Consider the following 20,599-nt stretch of genomic DNA (forward strand, 5'->3'; position numbering starts at 1 on the left):
TTCAGATGATTTCCATTTAAAGGTTTTTCAGCACGGCAATCTCAGCAGATCATGCCTAGCTTGGATAGTACTATCCAGATAAATATCTGTGATGCATACCCAACTAAAGATGAAACATCTATATGGTGAACTTAATAACAGCAATTGTAATGCTGTCAATATTATTTTGGTAGAAAAGCAACATTAATCTCTGATGATATAAGAAAGCCCACCAACACCTCTACTTTCTCAGGAGGCTAAGGAAATTCGGCACGTCCACTACAACTCTCACCAATCTTTACAGATAGATGCATCCTGTCCAGATATATCACAGCTTGGTATGGCTCCTGCTCTCACCTAGACTGCAAGAAACTACAAAGGGTTGTGAATGTAGCCCAGTCCATCACGCAAACCAGCCTCCCATCCATTGACTCTATCTACACTTCCCGCTGCCTCGGAAAAGCAGCCAGCGTAATCAAGGACCCCACACACCCCGGACAAACTCTCTTCCACCTTCTTCCATTGGGAAAAAGATACAAGAGTCTGCAATCACGTACCAACCGATTCAAGAACAGCTTCTTTCCTGCTGCCATCAGACTTTTGAATGGTCCTATCATATATTAATCTTATCTTTCTCTTCATCCTACCTGTAGCTGCAGCACTATATTCTGCACTCTCTCTCCTTTCCTTGCCCCCTGCGCAATCTCCCCCTGACTGCATGGGCTTCCTCTGGGTGCTCTGGTTTCCTCCCACAGTCCGAAAGACATGCTGGTTAAGTGAATTGGCCGTGCTAAATTCCCCCTCAGTGTACCCGAACAGGTGTTGGAGGGTAGCGTCTGGGGAAGTTTCACAGTAACTTCATTGCGGTGTTAATGTAAGCCTACTTGCGACATTAATAAATAAACTGTGTACAATGTTTTGTCTGTATAGCACACAAAAAAACAATTATTTTCACTGTATCCCAATACGTGTGACAATAATAAATCAAATCAAACTACAACACTATACTCTACACCTCTCCTTTCCTTCTCCCCTACGTACTCTATGAATGGTATGTTTTGTCTATATAGCTTGCAAGAAACAATACTTTTCACTGCATCTCAATACACGTGACAATAATCAATATAATCAAAGACATGGTGAGTAGAAGCTATGAAGTGGAGATGCCGGCGTTGGACTGGGGTAAACACAGTAAGAAGTCTCACAACACCAGGTTAAAGTCCAACAGATTTATTTGGTAGCAAGAGCCACTAGCTTTCGGAACAGGCTGTCCCTTCGTCATGTGGGTGGGAGTTCTGATCACAAACAGTGCACAAAGACACAAACCCAATTTACATGAATAATGATTGGAATGTGAGTCTTTACAACTAATCAAGTCTTAAAGGTACAGACAATGTGAGTGGAGGGAGCATTAAGCACAGGTTAAAGAGATGTGTATTGTCTCCAGACAGGACAGTTAGTGAGATTCTGCACATCCTGCCTGCACATTCCAATCATTATTCATGTAAATTCATGTAAATTAGACAGGCAATGGTTCACAAGATGCTCCATTGTTACAGTAGCACAGTGGTTAGCACTGCTGCTTCACAGCTCCAGGGACCTGGGTTCGATTCCCGGCTTGGGTCACTGTCAGTGTGGAGTTTGCATGTTCTCCTCGTGTCTGCGTGGGTTTCCTCCGGGTGCTCCGGTTTCCTCCCACAGTCCAAAGATGTGCGGGTTAGGTTGATTGGCAATGCTAAAATTGCCCCTTAGTGTCCTGAGATGTGTAGGTTAGAGGGATTAGTGGGTAAAATATGTAGGGATATGGAGGTAGGGCCTGGGTGGGATTGTGGTCGGTGCAGACTCGATGGGCCGAATGGCCTCTTTCTGTACTGTAGGGCTTCTGTGATGTTTCTATGATTATGTTAAGTTTACTGTGGGGGTACAAGTGGCCCACCCAAGGAACTACATCTCCCATGGTGCTTCAGGGGATGTCACCACGGGCGCATGCGCAGTACCCACGCTGCCCTGCCTCCACGACCCACCGTCATCGTCACCGTCACGCGGGAGGGGACCGCCTTGACTGACGTGCGGCTTGACCAATCGGAATGGGGGAGGGTGGGTGAGTGTCAGACGGATCCACCAACCGACGAGAGGGTGACGGGCTGGGGCCGGCCAGCCAGTCAGTTTCGGGGAGGTGGGCGGGACGTCCGGCGTGGCGTTGCCTGGGTTGATTCCGGAGGCTAGCAACTGTTGCCTTGAGGACGAGCGCCATAGCCACCGTAGTCCTGGCGACTGTTACCCCGTCAAACAACAACTTACGCCACAAAGGTGATTCTTTTTTTTTCTCTCTCTTCTCTGCTGGTCCAAAAAAACTTGGTGCGGATAAACAAAAACACTTTTTCCTGACAGGAGACGATAAAAATACGGGCCAAAATGCTCAGCCAAAGAGATTAAAAGATAAAAAAAAATTAATATGACGATGCCAAAAAGATTCTTCAGGCACAAAATGGCGGTTGTTAGAGTCCAAAGATCACTCTAACTAGGGGAAACTAGACCAGGCTTTCTTTGTCATAGTTATGAAGTAAATTGAACTTTTTTTGTATAAAACATTGTTCCTGTGGTGATCGATTTTTGTCAGAAATAGCCGTCAAAAAAAAACATTTTGAGGTAAAACATGGCTTAGGATGTTGAGTCGAAAAATTATTCTTTTTTTTTGGCGTGGATTTCGTTCACGTGAAAAAAAATTGAGGTTGTTTATTTAAAAAAATGACTAGCAGTTGGATGGGGAGAGGAGGCGAGCGCCGCTTTTTTTTCCCGGGGGGGAGGGGGGAGGGAGAGGGAGGAGAATGGAGGGGGGTGGGGACAGTGGTTGACTGACGGTGGTCTGAGCCAATGGCAAGGCGGCCGCCCGCGGATGGGCGTTGGGGCTGAGCCTATCGGCGCGCGGGAAGGGGCGGGGCTGCGCGGGAAGCGGTTGGGCACGAGGCTGGGCTTCAAATGCTGCGACGTGTGTGTGTGTTGCCACCACTTCCGGGTTTGGACTTTCCCTTTAAAGAACAAAGAAAATTACAGTACAGGAACAGGGCCCTTCGGCCCCTCCAAGCCTGCACCGACCATGCTGCCCGACTTAACTCGCCCTGGAAGTGCCACCCAATTCCTCCTCATCTCAGTCCTAAAGGTTGACTTTTTATTCTGAGGCTGTAACCTCAGATCCTAGTCTCTCCTACTAATAGCGATATCTTTCCCAAGTCTACTCTATCCAAGCCTTTCAGTATTCTGTAAGATTCAATGAGATCCCCCCTCATCCTTCTAAACCCCATAGAGTATTTTAAACTCCATGGGTTCAAATCTCATCAAGACAGCTGTGGACGGTATGATGGCACAGTGGTTAGCACTGCTGCCTCACAGCACCAGGGACCCAGGTTCGATTCCGGCTTTGGGTAACTGTGGAGTTTGCACGTTCTTCCCGTGTCTGCGTGGGTTTCCTGCAGGTGCCCTGCTTTCCTCCCACACTCCAAAGAAGTGCAAAGTAGGTTGATTGGCCATGGTCCACACAGACAGTCACCCAAGGTTGGAATTGAACCTAGGTCCCTGGCGCTGTGAGGCAGCAGTGCTAACCACTGTACGACCGTGTTGCCCTTATAGAATCCCTACAGTGCAGAAGGAGGCCATTCAACCTATTGAGCTATGATCAGCTTCACATAAGCAGGGATAGGCCATTCAGCCCACATCACCCTTCTATAATAATGCCCTGGGGGCATGTGTTCAAATCCTGCCAGGGCAGCTGATAGGAATTTAAATTCATTTTATTTGAGTTATTGTCTCATGTATTGGGATACAGTGAAAAATATTGTTTCTTGCACACTATCCAGACAAAACATACTGTTCATAGAATACATAGGGGAGAAGGAAAGACGAGGGTGCAGAATGTAGTGTTGGAGTCACCGGGTGTAGAGAAAGATCAGCTTAATATACGGTAGGACTGTTAAAAAGTTCGATGGCAGCAGGGAAGAAGCTGTTCTTGAGTCAGTTAATAAACCTGGAACTGAAAGCTAAATTGACTCACGAAACTACCATCCATTATCTGCTTCGCTGATGTCCTTTAGGGCAAGGAACCTACTGTCCTCTCCATGTCCAGCTTGCACGTGACTCCAAACCCATAGCAGTGTGGTTGACGCTTAACTGCCCTTTGAAATTGCTTTAGCAAGCCATTCAATTCTAGGGCAATTGGGGATGGGCAACAAATCTTGGCCTTGCCAGTGATGCTTACCACGTCCCACAAAAGAATAAATAGAACAAATAAAATCACAGTTGATCTATCCCGAAACATCCCTGTCACCCATGGCTCAGTTGTTACCATTCTCGCCTCTGAATTACAAGGTTCCAGACCCACCTCAGGGCTTGAGTGTAAAATAAATCAAAACTTACCCTACTGTCAGTGGTGCAGTCTTTTTAGATGAGGCTCCATCTGCTTGAATATAAATGATTCTGTGGGACTATTTTTGAAGATCAGCAGGGGAGTTATATCCTGTGCCCTGGCCAATATTTATCCTGTGGAGATGCCGGCGTTGGACTGGGGTAAACACAGTAAGAAGTTTAACAACACCAGGTTAAAGTCCAATATTTATCCCTCAATCAGCATCACAAAAAGCAGATTATCTGCTCATCATTATATTGCTGTTCGTGGGAGCTTGCTGTGAGCATCTTGGCTGCCACGATTCCTACTTTACAACAGTGATTGCACATCAGAAACTACATAGTTGCCTTTGAAGCACTTTGAGATGTCTGGTGATGGTGAAAAGCACTATATAAATGCAAGTCTTTCGTTTGGTGCAGCTGGTGCACCATTATGACCAGCTTTACAAGGAGCAGAATTAGGCTATTCAGCCCCTCCGACCTGCATCACTATTCAATAAGATCATAATCCCTACAATGCAGAAAGAGTCCATTGAGTCTGCACCGACATCAGCCTCTGCCATGTGCATTTAACATGGTTAATCCAACTAACCTACACATCTTTGGAAACTAAGGGGTAATTTAACATGGCCAATCCACCTACCCTGCACATCTTTGGGAGGAAACCGGAGCACCTGGAGGAAACCCACGTAGACACAGGGAGAATGTACAAACTCCACACAGATGGTCATCCGACGTTGGAATTGAACCCAGGTCCCTGGCACTGTTAGGCAGCAGTGTTAACAACTGTGCCAAACTTTCCCACCACCCCAATCAAACACAGTGGTTAACACTGCTTCCTCACAGCGCCAGAGACCTGGGTTCAATTCTGGCTTTGGATCACTATCTGTGTGGAGTTTGCAAATTCTCTTCGTGTCTGCATGGGTTTTCTCCAGGTGCTCCGGTTTCCTCCCACAGTCTAAAGATGTGCGGGTTAAGTTGACTGGCCATGCTAAGCTGACCGGCCAAGCTAAGTTGACCCTAGTGTCAGGGGAATTAGCAGGGTAAGTATGTGGGGTTACGGGAATAGGGCCTGGGTGGGATTGTGGTCGGTGCAGACTTGATGGACTGAATGGCCTCCTACTGCACTGTAGGGATTCTATTACCCCAGACTAAGCCCTCACCCCAGTGATACCGACCAAGTATCTGTAGCTCCGGAATTTGAAAGCACATAATGAAATCAGTAATGGGTTCACAGGTTTTGTACAAGTGTGCGGATCAGCAGTGTTTTAGTTAAGGTAGAGTACATATATATGAGCCAGAACTCGATATGGGAGGGTCCGATCAGGGTGATTCAGGTGTAGGGGAGGGTTTCTTCAAAACACCACATTTTCACTATGAATCAGTGCCTCAGAAAGGAAGGCATGCTGAGCCTTTATAATTCACTGATTAGACCTTCTTGCACTATTCCTCATTTGCCTTAATTCCACTAGTACCCAAAAAAATCTAATAATCTGTCTTGAATATATTCAATGACAGGTCTTTGGGGAAGATAACTTGAAGTTTCACAATCTTTCATTCTGAGACTCTGACTTCTAGTTTGAGTCCCCAGCTAGGGAAAACATGCTTCCAGCACCTGCTCTGGTAAACCCCTTAAAGAAGTTTATATTTCATTCTTCTTAAATGCAGGAAGAGGTCCAGTTTACTCAATCTCTTCATAGGATTACTCTGTCATTCCAGAATCAGTTTAGTGAACCTTTTTATGCTCGCTCTAAGGGTTGGTGAAGTTAGAATCTCTTATGATCAGACCAGAATAAACGAATTGCATTAATTCACATATGAGGGAGCTGACTGCCATGCGGGTAAGAAGACTTGCATGTACTGTGTATACCTACAAATTTACAGTTTGGTCTTGATAGTGATTGTGAGAAATTTAGAGTGCTTGTCATTTTCTTTATGTTGAGCTGATGAATGGAAAGATGCACAATACTGTGTTCTCAGCAAGGGTGAAGTGTGTTTGCGTCCCAGACCAAAGCATTGAGTCAGTAGATTGAATGGTGTATTTAAAACATTAAACAGCAAATGACTCCCCAAGTCAATGCACAGTAATGATATTGGTGTAGTTGGACCAAGGATAGTGTATTGGTCTAGTTGGACCAAGGAGCGGCACAGGCTTGGAGGACCGAAGGGCCTGTTTCCTGTGATGTACTGTTCTTTGTTCTTTGTATAAGGACTTAGGTCCCAGGGAATGTTTTCAGTAAAATATTACATTTGTCGTTGCCTGTAAATAAGCGTTGTAGTTTTTATTGAGGTATCTTCCTCTGATGTAACTTCAGTGTATTTGAAAGTACTTTAGTGTACCAGTGTGAAAGAGCTGTGCAAAACAGTTATGAGCCTTCTCTCAGCAGTCATTCTATATTTACACCACACATCTGGTATGGAAATTATATCACTATTGATGAAAATAGATACATCATGGCGAATTCGGAATGTTGAGCCAAAATATTCTCTGTCGAATACTGCAATGAGCTGGCCGTGCTACTGGTTGGTTAGTGGCATAAATGACCAATCAAATCTAGCAATGATACATTTTAACTATGTGATACAATGGACCAATCAAGTAATTGGGGGGAGAAAATGGAACCAGTATTCCCCCTTGTTTTAATCCTCCATTCTGAACCTTGTGCTCACTTTGTCTCATATCAGCTATATGCCTATACCTCCGCAAAGTGTTCCAGTTTGTGTTTCCCAGGTCCATGCTTCATACCAGATATATAAATTATAATTTCAAAACAATCAGCTGTGGCACGCCTCTCTTCATTTAGCATTCTCATTGAGAGTTGCTAATCTTGGCTCCCCACACATTTCTAAGCCATGCTATCACAGTGAGGCACAGCAAAGAGGCAGGCCCCAAAAGCTATATCTGTCAGTATAAGGAGCAAGGGAAATACAAAAAGACCAGAATACTCAGCCATTTCTGTGTGGCTCTACATCTGCAACCCCTGTTGTCCTACTGATACATATCGGAACCCCCCCCCCATGTCCTAATAATGCCTGTTTGGTGACCTCATCCATGCCCATCTCCCCCCATCCTACCTAAGCCCATCTGCCCCTGTCCTACCCATGCCTGTCTTCCCCTTCCTATTCTGCCCACGCTCATCGGCCCCCATCCTACTGTGCTTCCATGCCCATCGCACTCCCCCACCTCCCCGTGCCCACCATGCATTCTTGTCCTACCCATGCCCATCAGTCCCTCCTTGTCCTACCGACACCCATCCGTCCCCCCTCGTCCTGCCCATCTGTCTTCCTCGTCCTACCAATGGTCTGATCTGAGTGTCGTATTGCATCCACTACTGATCGCCACTCTTCAGGAAGATTATGAGGCCCCTGAGAGGGTGCAAAAGAGATTTAACAGAATGGTTCCAGGAATGGAGAATTTTAGCTATTGGAAAACATTATCCTTGGAGCAAAGGAGATTGAGGAGAGAGTTGATCAAGGTGTACAAGATTATGACCGATTTAGATAAGGTAGACAAAATAGTTCCAAATAGCTGATACTGCAGTTGATGGGACAAATGGCCTCCTTCTGTGCCTTAATGATTCTGTGACCCCTCCCAACACACATCTGGCACAACATTTGAATAGTATGTAGTCCAATCTCAATAATCATCTATAGACACTCAGGACTGAACCTACACTGTTGGCGTTATTAAGCATCACATTACTCAACTGAGCTACCTGGCAAGTGCTGCCGGCTAGAAAATTAAAACACAACACTGTTTGAAAGTTAGCTAATCGACTGAGCACACTATTAAAATTGTCACTGCTAATTCACAGGAACACCCTGCTGTGCACCTGACTGAGTTGCTGGCAGCACACTCCTAACCGTCAACTGCAAACAGGCTGTGTCAGAAACTTTCTACACACCCAACCATGCCCATTTTCCTCCACGTGTGTGTTGTGGTTTCTCCTGGCAGCCTCCCCTTGCTGGCTTCAATCCCAACTCCTACTTAGTTTGTTTTGGCTTTTATTTTTCCTGTATGCTCTCACCTTCAAAAGGTAAAATGCAATGAACAAATTAATGCACATATTTAAATGTGAAAGAAAAAGTGAAAAATGCACAAAGTGGTAAGAAGTGATAGAAAAAGAATGAGAGAAACATGTGCAGGAAGAAGAGTAAATGTGGCTGTACAGCTTGTATGTAAGTGGAGGATAAATAGGAAGTTGTGGAGGTGACAACAAAACAGATCACGAGAGGAAAACACAGGAAAACACAGAAAACACAGGGATCAACTAATAATGTCTAATTATCAGCATAATATGGCTCTCAATAGCTTTCTCCCAAAGGGCAACATTTGGAAGGATGCAGCAATGATTGTAACACAACATTTCATGGTTCATTACAATCTACTTTTGATCAATTCCCAGATCTGCCCACTCTTGTTACTTTCTTGTTTGTTCATTCCTTCTACTGCTAACTTTAGATATTTTTAAGCTAGGAAAATAAAACAAGTTAGAACATAAAGCATCAATTTATGAATTTTTTAATATTGCTTGCTGCCCATGAAACATTTAATTTATTATTTCATGAGATGTGGGTTTTGCTGGCAAGGCCAGCATTTGTTGCCCATTCCTAATTGTCCTTGAACTGTGTGTCTTGCTGGGCCATTTCAGAGGGCAGTTGAGGGTCAACCACATTGCTGTTGTGGCTCTTGGGTCACATGTAGACCAGACCAGGTAAGGATGGCAGATTTCCTTCCCTAGAAGATGTTAGTGAACCAGATGTATTGATAGTTTTATGTTCACCATTACTGAGGATAGGTTGATATTCCAGATTTTATTAATTGTATCAGTTGCCATTCAAACACAGAAACTGCTGTGATGGCATAAAGCTATTCCTAAACTGCTTTTCAGTTTCCAAAACTGGCTTCACAGTCGTTGGCACTAACTTGCTGAAATATTTGACCAGATCAAAGACTGTGATTGAACTATACAATATTTTACTGTGGCCTAAACCTTGCTGCCTTCTCCTCACATCTGCTACATTGCATTTTTAACTAATACTTTCCAAACAGACAGTGAATTCTGTAGTAATGCATTTCCCGGTGGGTTGATTACCATGACAGTGCTTTATAGTAAATACCACATGGTGAGGATAAGTTCATATAATTGTCAAATGTTTCAAAATGGAAACAAACCACTCATCCATTCAGTAATGCCATTCTTCTGCACTGCATATATATATATATCATTTAATATTATTTTAAAGCAGCTATCTGATTTATTTTCTCAAATAAACAAAGAACAATACAGCACAGGAACAGGCCCTTCGGCCTTCTAAGCCCGCGCCGCTCCCTGGTCCAAACTAGATCATTCTTTTGTATCCCTCCATTCCCACTCCGTTCATGTGGCTTTCTAGATAAGTCTTAAACGTTCCCAGTGTGCCCGCCTCCACCACCTTGCCTGGCAGCGCACTCCAGGCCCCCACCACCCTCTGTGTAAAATATGTCCTTCTGATATCCGTGTGAAACCTCCTCCCCCCCCCCCCCCCCTCCCCCCCCTCACCTTGAACCTATGACCCCTCGTGAACGTCACCACTGACCTGGGAAAAAGCTTCCCACCGTTCACCCTATCTATGCCTTTCATAATTTTATACACCTCTATTAGGTCTCCCCTCATCCTCCATCTTTCCAGTGAGAACAACCCCAGTTTACCCAATCTCTCCTCATAACTAAGCCCCTCCATTCCAGGCAACATCCTGGTAAACCTCCTCTGCACTCTCTCTAAAGCCTCCACGTCCTTCTGGTAGTGTGGCGACCAGAACTGGACGCAGTATTCCAAATGCGGCCGAACCAACGTTCTATACATCTGCAACATCAGACCCCAACGTTTATACTCTATGCCCCGTCCTATAAAGGCAAGCATGCCATGTGCCTTCTTCACCACCTTCTCCACCTGTGATGTCACCTTCAAGGATCTGTGGACTTGCACACCCAGGTCCCTCTGCGTATCTACACCCTTTATGGTTCTTCCATTTATCGTATAGCTCCCCCCTACATTAGCTCTACCAAAATGCATCACTTCGCATTTATCTGGATTGAACTCCATCTGCCATTTCTTTGCCCAAATTTCCAGCCTATCTATATCCATCTGTAGCCTCTGACAATGCTCTTCACTATCTGCAAGTCCAGCCAATTTCGTGTTGTCTGTGAACTTACTGATCACCCCAGTTACACCTTCTTCCAGATCATTTATATAAATCACAAACAGCAGAGGTCCCAATACAGAGCCCTGCGGAACACCACTAGTCACAGGCCTCCAGCCGGAAAAAGACCCTTCCACTACCACCCTCTGTCTTCAAATAAATTAATTATCTTCCACCTACAACTCCAGGATAACCTTTTAGGGTATTTGGAAAAGTTACATTAGTAGGAAAAATTTACGATGATTATTTTGCTATTAGTTTTTCTTGCCTTCTCTCCTAAAGGCATAAACCGCACTGGAATATAGATACGGAGGTCCTGATTGTCCTTTGGTATCTTGCCCATTTGGCTATTCTTCATATGTAAGCATAGACATCAAGGGCGTGATTTTCCCAAAAAAGACAAAGTGCCTAACGGACAGGAATATGGGAGTTTTTCCCACCCTTTTTTTGGGCGAGCTTAGTTAAATGAATTTCCGGCTTTCTGTGCATCACAGAGGCTGTCAGAGGATTTACACCTGTTTGGGTGGGGGAGGGGTAGGGAGGAGGGTGGCATCAGCATGCTGAGAGGGCCACTACACATGCACCGACCTTCCAGTATACCGCCAGACCTGGCCTCCGATCCCCGACCCCACCACCAGCCCCCACCCCTCATGCAGAGTTCCCCCTCCATCCCCTCCTACCTCCGCCCAACCCCCAGTCTGGCCCCATTCCCCCTCGGGCCCCACCCCCAGTGTGCCAGACTGGCAGTGCCAAAGTTCTCAGTGGGCACTGCCAGGGTGCCAGATTGGCACTGCCCAAGGGGCATTCCCCCTGCCCCCGACCTCTCAGGGGCCTGAGTGGCTTCTGTCTCACCAACGAGGCTATCATGCCTGGTCCCCATTGATGGGGACCATACGTGATCCCCGCTGGTGTGAACCTCCACAGAGCATTAGCAAGCCCGATGATTGAATCCCGGGCTCGCTAAAGAGATGCAGATCAGCTTTTGAATATTGTAATCAGCCTAGTGCTGTTCCCTGGTGCGAGGCTGATTACGTTTTTTTAAAAAAGGCCCAAGAAGATCGCAACCAGTTGGATGCTGGTCGCAATTCCCGTTTTTGGCCTCCCGCTGACATTTCCCGACCCAAGTGCTTGCAGACTATTTGGTAGGAAGCATCCAGAAGCGACATTTGGCTTGCAAGCACCATGTGCTAAGGTTCAGTTTGGAGCCCTTGCATTTTACTTACAATGATATAAAATCCAAACCCACAAACTTATGTTCATGAAAACCTATGCTCACTATTAATACAATTGCACAGATGTCCTTTTGTTGCACCCAGTCAGGGGCCCTGCGGAATTGCACAGGTTGCAAGGTTCTATCACTACTCCTTTGAGCATCAGCTTCAAATACAATCCTGCCCAATCTGACCTCATTGATCACACCTACATTGGCACTTAACCTTTTACCAACTTTCTAGCAAAAGCATAGCAATGATAAATGGAAACCTTGGCTAATTTTTCCATTCCTCATCCACTGAAAGATATAGTTTAGTACCTTTCACAACCAGCAGACTCCCTAAAACGCTTTACAGCCAGTGTAGTACTGTTTATTTTATGAAATGCAGTCATTGTTGTAATGTAGGAAACACAGCAGCCAATTTGCACATAGCCAGCTACCAGAAACAGCAACAAAATAATGATCAGATAATCTGTTTTTGTGATGTTGATTGTGGAATCAATATTGTCCAGAATACTGGGGATAGCTTTTTCAAAATAATGCCAAGGGATCTTTCATGTCCACTTAAGAGGGCAGACAGGACTCGGTTTAATGTCTCATAATCTCCACGTTTGTGGCACTTCCTCACTCCTGCACAGGAATGTCAGCCTTCATTTTTGTGCTCAGCTCCTGCAGTGAGAGTTGAACCCATAATCTTGAGCTCAGAGATGAGTGCTACCAACTAAACGACAGCTGACATTGAAACGTAACCCAGAATCCAAATTGGCTCAGTACTACGTACTGACTAAAGTAATTTTTAACTGACATCTTTATCAGTGCAGCAAGTAGAATTTTAATATTGTTTACTCTAATCAGTGAATAATAAGAATAAATCATCTACAAATATATGTATTTATATCTTATGATGAACTGTAACTCATTTGTAGAATTTGATGTAAATATGAAGTTTTCCAGGGATCCTGTATCAAGTACACATTGCACTAAAATAAGCAAAATACTGTGGATGCTGGAATCTGAAACAAGAACAGAGGATGCTGGAAAACTCAGCAGGTCTGGCAGCATCTATAAGCAAAGTTATTCTGAAGCATTTTCTCCAGCTCACATTGCACTAATCCTCTTGCCAACATGAAAACCTGTGCAAGGGAGGGCAAAATTAAAATGCAAATGACAATGGTAATTGTGCTTTTTTTCTCCCTTTGGAAATCCAATACATTTATGTTGGAAGTGAGAACAATGGCCTTTTCCTACTGCTATAAATGTTCAGCATCTCTGATTTGTGTAAGATTTGCTAGATGTCAACAAAACAAAGGAGATAGTCATCGACTTCAGGACATGTCCCTGTCTACATCAATGGGGACGAAGTAGAAATGGTCGAGAAATTTAAGTTTTTAGGTGTCCAGATCACCAATAACCTGCCCTGGTCCCCCAATGCCGACACTATAGTTAAGAAAGCCCACCAATGCCTCTACTTTCTTGGAAGACTAAGGAAATTTGGTATGTCCACTACGACTCTCACCAACTTTTACAGAGGCACCATAGAAAGCATTCTTTCTGGTTGTATCACAGCTTGGTATGACTTTTGAATGGACCTACCTCGCATTAAGTTGATCTTTCTCTACATCCTAGCTATGACTGTAACACTACATTCTGCACCCTCTCCTTTCCTTCTCTACGAACGGTATGCTTTGTATAGCGCGCAAGAAACAATATTTTTCACTGTATACTAATACATGTGACAAATAAATCAAATCAAATCAAAACGAACCTTAATCAAAATCCCACCAAGAAAATAAATTCAGCTGTGAAGCAATCCAAAAACAATTGTTCTCTAGGCCAATAGAGGGACAGAAATTTTCTAGAATTTGTTTGCTGCTGATGACAGGTATGAAAAAAATAATTGGGTTATAAAATAAAAGTTAATGTAGGAAAAACACTTTGGAAGTGTCAGCATTTGTGACAAGTGAAGAGATGTACGTTCCTTGTTTTGGCTAAGGACTCGGAACTTGCATTCCCACACACTTCAGCCCACATAAAACGTTGCACTTGTTCTCATTTTAGATGGTGATGGATTTGTTACTGTTTATTTTCTCTTGCAATAAGTCTAGCTGCAATGTTCAGATGCCCAGGCAAAACTAAACTTTTGTAAAATGATAATTAAGCTGATGTCTTGCATATTTGATTCTATTTTTGATGATTAGAGAGCAGAGTGATAATAATCTGTTGTCCTAGTGCCAGACAAAGGTACTAAAAAAATACATGTGAGTGCCACGTGAATTGTGGCTGTTCTACCACATAAATATTTCAATTGCTGAGTTACTATATGCTGTGAACAGAATCTCGAAACCTGTAAATCCCACAGATCAAACACATCAGTGCTTAGCACCTGATTCACAATACTGCTATTTGGCAATCAATGCAAAGCCATAATTAGTCAAAAAAGCACATATTAAATTGGATAAAAGTTTATTAATTTTAAGGTCAGATGTGAAAGCTGCTGCATTGAATTGTATCAAAAAAGACCTTGGACCTGGGCAAAGATGAACAAAAATCTAAAATGAAATTGGGAAGAGTGGAAAGAAAGGTCTAAAACCGAAGCCTGGTCCTTCTCTTGGCAGTGATTAGGGGTTTATTTTGCCGATAAGATACAAGAATTCTGCCATATCCTTAATGCAAGAGTGAACCCTTGCCTTTGATCTCAAGTGCACTTTCCTATGAGCAGCAATTCTACATTTCTAGTTTGAAAGACATATTGCTAATGAGCGCTAAGCTATAGAATATCTGGAAAAACTATCAGAGATAAGGGTTTGTGAACATCCTATTGGCATGTGGCTCTGAGGGGAATATTAAATATGTCTAATAGAATACTATTCCACTATTGAGCAAGAGCGAATATTCAAGATGCCTTACTTTCACCCAACTCTGACAAAGGGTCATCAAGACTCGAAACTTTGGCTCTATTCTCTCCCCACAGATGCTGTCAGACGTGCTGAGATTTTCCAGCATTTTCTGTTTTTGTTTCAGATTCCAGCATTTACAGTATTTTGCCTTATTTTTTACTGAATAGCAAAGCATATTATGATTTCTGTTTGTTCTTGAAATTAAAACTATTTTTGTTTACTGCAGTAGTACTTTGTTTTAATGACGATATTGGTGGAGTAAGTTGCAAAACAAAACCCCATATCAGAATGATTTCCAGTCTTGTGGACAGTGAAACTACCAGTCACTTCAGTAGAACAAACTGTGGTGTGACACCAAACACCTGATTTTTTTTTATTGACGGCTGATTCTATGGAAAAGTAAGGATGACACCTCTAATCGGGTCTTTTTACTTGAACAAAGTTCATGCTGCCTCGAAAATGGCAACTTAATGCACCACCAATATTTGATCTTCAGTATCCTGTATATCATAATACTTCTAATTGAGCCTTCAGATGGTCACTAAAATCTTGTGTGTCTTTTTTGTGTATCTATTTATGGATTAATACAGAATGGAAATGCATCATAACTCAAAATTTGGTCGATAGGTGCCTATTTTTTCGGGGGTGACCAGATTAGAATCCATAGACTCCATAGAATCCTACAGTGCAGAAGGACGCCGTTCAGTCCATGGAGTCTGCACCAGCTACAATCCCACCCAGGCCCTATCCCCACAACCCCATGCATTTACCCTAGCTAGTCCCCCTGACATTAAGGGGCAATTTAGCATGGCCAATCCACCTAACCCGCACATCTCTGAACTGTGGGAGGAAACCGGAGCACCCGGAGGAAACCCACACAGACATAGGGAGAATGTGCAAACTCCACACAGACAGTGACCAAAGCCAGGAATGGAATTCGGGTCCCTAGCACTGTGAGGCAGCAGTGCAAGCCACCATGCCGCCACTGTGCCCCAGTGATAGCTTCTCAGTGTTATCTTGTAAAGACTTCCAATTTTCACAATTGCTAGTTGTGTCTCTATTTTTGGCCTATTAATACAATATTATGAAGGATGATGGGACAACTTTAACTCCTGGGTTGTTCTTGAGATACAGCTGGTCTGATTAAAATCTAGTATGTTTTGAGTGCATTTTATGAGATCAAGCTTTCTTTCCTATTTTAAACAGATTTATCAAAGAAAAAAAGTATTTTGAGACAAGAGAACTGTTTATTTCAAATTGAATGTCACAAACCTATAAGGTGATCACACCATGTATATGCTGGCCCAGAATTTCTGTTCCTCAGAGGGTCGTACCCCAGAGATGCGCTAGGAGGACCCCACGCAAGGACTATGTAGGAATTGCCTGTAGTGGGAATCTTCTGGAACTCCGATTTAAATGGGAGGCAATTAATGGTTCCAACTATCTTAGCAGAATAGTTTTCCAGGAAGAGTTGGAAGGGTTGAAATCAGTTGTAACAAACCCCGCTGTAACAATACCCACTGACTACACTCAAACCTACTAATTACCCTCTCCAAGACCTTGCTAGTGACTACTCTCCCAACCTCCCTGATCACTGTCCTTCACCCTGAATACCCCCAAACCCTGACTAACCCTTAACTCGCGATTACCCTCCTTAACTACACGGCGGTAGCCTGAGACACCCCCCCCACCCGAGCCCTCCTAACCACAGCCGCCCCGAGCCCTCCTAACTGCTTCCCCTGGGCCCTCCCAACTGCTCTCTCTCTCTCCCATCCCCCCCCCCCCCCCCCCCCCCCCCCAAGTCAGAAGAGCAGGAAAGAAGTGTGCAGCTCCCAACTTGGATAAATTACAAAGATGTGGAGTTGCCGGCGTTACAAAGGATTATTACAAAGAATTACAAAGGAGCAGCAATCTAACTGTAATTGCCACTCTTGGAATTTGTGGACCACCGTTTCCTGCCCATGTCTAACAAACGTTTTGAATTTTTCAAGGAGATAATAAAAGTAATAAAGGAGTTTTAGATAGATGATGTTTATATAGATCTCCAGAAGGCAGTCAACAAAGTTCCAGAGATGTTAACAACTTGCATTTACACATCATGTTTAACATAGTAAAATGTCCATAAGTGCTTCATCATCAAACAAAATTTGACAGTGACATAAAAAGATGTCAAGAAAGATGGCCAAAGCTTGATGCGAGCACCTGATGTATTGGTTTGCATGAGAATTGGTTAGGAAGTAGGAGGCAGAGAGCACAGATAAAGGGCAGGTACTCAAATTGGCAGGCCTTGACTAGTGGTGTCCCTCAGGGATCCTTGCTGGATTTGCAGCTTTTCATTATATTTCGAAGTGTCCTAAATGAAAGAATGGAGGGATATATATCTGATTTTGCCGACAACACTAATTGGATGACACAGCAAGTGTCAAGGGGAGTGAAATATTACAAAGGGACATTGATAAATTAGTGGGCAAAACTAGCTACTGGAATTCAATGTGGGAAAGTGTTTGTCTTTTTGGCACTAAGAAAGATACCTCCGAATAGGGCGGCATGGCGGCACAGTGGTTAGCACTGCTGCCTCACAGTGCCAGGGACCCAGGTTCAATTCCAGTCTCGGGTCACTGTGTGGAGTTTGCACTTTCTCCCCGTGTCTGCGTGGGTTTCCTCCGGGTGCTCCGGTTTCTTCCCACAGTCCAAAGATGTGCGAGTTAGGTTGATTGGCCATGCTAAATTGACCCTAGTGTCATAGAATCCCTACAGTGCAGAAGGAGGCCATTCGGCCCATCGAGTCTGCACCGACCACAATCCCACCCAGGCCCTACCCCAATTCCCTACATATTTACCCGCTAATCCCTCTAACCTACACATCTCAGGACTCTAAGGGGCAATTTTTAACCTGGCCAATCAACCTAACCCGCACATCTTTGGACTGTGGGAGGAAACCGGAGCACCCGGAGGAAACCCACGCAGACACGAGGAGAATGTGCAAACTCCACACAGACAGTGACCCAAGCCGGGAATCGAACCCGGGACCCTGGAGCTGTGAAGCAGCAGTGCTAACCACTGTGCTACCGTGCCGTGTCAGGGGAATTAGCAGGGTAAATATGTGGGGTTACGGAAATAGGGCCTGGGTGGGATTGTAGTCAGTATGGACTCAATGGACCAAATGGCCTCCTTCTGTACTGTTGGGATTCTATGAATATTTTCTAAATGGTGATAAGCACAGAGATTTTGGGGTCTAAAAAATACTTGAAAAGATTAATGGCGTACCTGCATTCATCTTGAGAGCTGAAATGTAATGGGGTGGGAGCAATGTTACAGCTGTATAGTGCTCTAGTTAATTCTTATCAGCAAACTGATTTCACATCTGGGCACTGTGCCTCAGGAAGGATATATTATTATCTGGGATACAACATAGATTCATCAGAATGATACAGGTCCAAATGGGTTAAATTATGAGGACAAGTTGCATAGATTAGGCTTGTTGTCCTTTGAATATAGAAGATGATGATGTGATCTAGTTTAAGATGATATGGCGAATTGATAGAGTGGGTAGAGAGAAATCGTTTCTACGCGTAGAGCAGGCCAAAACAAGGGGGCATAATCTTAAAATTAGAGCAAGGTCATTCAGGGATGAAACCAGTTCTTCACAAAGAATAGTTGGAATCTGGAATGTCCTTCTCCAAAATGACATTGAAGCCAGTAGAGACCCCTGGCCTGGAGTAGGTAATTCCAAAGAAATATAGTGGCACTCAGATAACATCAAGGTCATTGTTCTACATAAAAAAAATAATCAAAAACTGAAACTTTTAAACTGTGATTGGAGATCCACAATTGGAAATTGTGTAAACATTGTTAGATGTGCATGTGGTGCTTCAGTGATGAAATTCTGGAATGTTGCAAAGTTTGAGTGAAAACTAGCTGTCAACTTTAGTGAAAGTGAGATGTCCTGAACATTAGGAAATATGAGAGAAAAGCACCTTCAGTTACTCACATCATGAAGTCCTTAATAGTTTCACTTCCATAGTACTGTCAAACAATGGGAGCTTTCCCTGTGTTGCCAAACTTCTAACACCACCATGCAGTATTACTGAACTCCAGCACACCATCCCAGATCTGCCAAACCTATGCACCATTTACCACGATGTTACCAGACTGCAGAATGACCGCCAGTGTGGCTAAACTTCCACCCCTTGCCCATAGTGTTGCCTACCTTTTACCTCTTTCTGTAATATTGCTATAAAGTACAGATCAAAATTAAACACAGTTAAAAGCCAATCTATGGTGGTTTTTGCGTAATAATGAACAGGCCATAGAGTTCAATCTTCAAAGCACCAGCTTAAAATTCTGAATACCAGGTAATAAAACAGAATTTGATTAGTTCAGTCCATAAAGCAATGGCCCTGCTAATACTTTCTATAGTAAGAAGTCTCACAACACCAGGTTAAAGTCCAACAAGTTTATTTGGTAGCACAAGCTTTCGGAGTGTCGCTCCTTCTTCACTCTTCCTCACCTGAAGAAGGGGCGACACTCCGAAAGCTTGTGCTACCAAATAAACCTGTTGGACTTTATTTTGATTTGATTTATTATTGTCACATGTATTAACATACAGTGAAATTTATTGTTTCTTGCATGCTATGCAAACATGTTCATAGAGAAGGAAACAAGAGAGTGCAGAATGTAGTGTTACAGTCATAGCTAGGGTGTAGAGAAAGATCAACTTAATGCAAGGTAAGTCCATTCAAAAGTCTGACAGCAGCAGGGAAGAAGCTGTTCTTGAGTCGGTTGGTACGTGACCTCAGACTTTTGCATCTTTTTCCTGACGGTAGAAGGTGGAAGAGAGAATGTCCGGGGTGCGTGGTGTCCTTAATTATGCTGGCTGCTTTGCCGAGGTAGCGGGAAGTGTAGACAGAGTCAATGGATGGGAGGCTGGTTTGCGTGATGGATTGGGCTACATTCACGACCTTTTGTAGTTCCTTGCGGTCTTGGGCAGAGCAGGAGCCATACCAAGCTGTGATACAACCAGAAAGAGTGCTTTCTATGGTGCACCTGTAAAAGTTGGTGAGAGTCATACCTGGCATGCCAAATTTCTTTAGTCTTCTGAGAAAGTAGAGGCGTTGGTGGGCTTTCTTAACTATAGTGTCGGCATGGGGGGACCAGGACTGCTTGTTAGTGATCTGGACACCTAAAAACGTGAAGCTCTCGACCCGTGCTACTTCATCCCCATTGATGTAGACAGGGGCATGTTCTCCTTTACGCTTCCTGAAGTCGATGACAATCTCCTTCGTTTTGTTGACGTTGAGGGAGAGATTATTGTTGCCAACCAGTTTACCAGATTCTCTGTCTCATTCCTGTACTCTGTCCCGTCATTGTTTGAGATCCGACCCACTACAGTGGTGTCGTCAGCAAACTTGAAAATTGAATTGGAGGGGAATTTGGCCACTCAGTCATAGGTGTACAAGGAGTACAGTAGGGGGCTGGGAACACAGCCTTGTGGGGCACCGGTGTAGAGGATTACCGTGGAGGAGGTATTGTTGCCTATCCTTACTGATTGTGGTCTGTGAGTTAGGAAGTTCAGGATCCAGTCGCAGAGGGAGGTGCTGAGGCCCAGGCCACGGAATTTGGAGATGAGTTTCGTGGGAATAATAGTGTTGAAGGCTGAGCTGTAGTCAGTAAATAGGAGTCTGACATAGGTGTCCTTGTTATCTAGGTGTTCCAGGGTTGAGTGCAGGGCCAGGGTTAACCTTCTGTTGTGAGACTTCTTAGCCAGGGTTAACCTTCTGTTGTGAGACTTCTTACTGTGCTTACCCCAATCCAACGCTGGCATCTCCACATCAATATGTTTTATGGCATTTCATCTCTATCATTAAAACGTAGTGGACCTATTCTCTGCTCTATTGATAAATGCTGTGGAGTATCTGCTAATATGATG

The 20,599-nt window shown here is 43.9% G+C and overlaps 1 protein-coding gene across 7 annotated transcripts in view; it reads left to right on the plus strand.

Annotated features, from left to right (window-relative positions):
* The first annotated feature begins 2,157 nt into the window (after positions 1–2,157).
* The window catches only part of LOC144507683 (MHC class II regulatory factor RFX1-like), a 131,269-nt gene continuing 112,827 nt past the window's right edge, over positions 2,158–20,599 (plus strand). For 6 of the 7 annotated variants that reach the window (XM_078234867.1, XM_078234869.1, XM_078234870.1 and 3 more), the window contains exon 1: positions 2,188–2,289. The gene's annotated coding sequence lies outside the window, so the exon portion shown is untranslated. Of the gene's footprint in view, positions 2,290–20,599 lie in introns of all 7 variants that reach the window. The other variant, XM_078234871.1, reaches the window with a different exon arrangement.

This window comes from Mustelus asterias, chromosome 19 (genome assembly GCF_964213995.1).
Source record: "Mustelus asterias chromosome 19, sMusAst1.hap1.1, whole genome shotgun sequence".
NCBI lineage: Eukaryota > Metazoa > Chordata > Chondrichthyes > Carcharhiniformes > Triakidae > Mustelus > Mustelus asterias.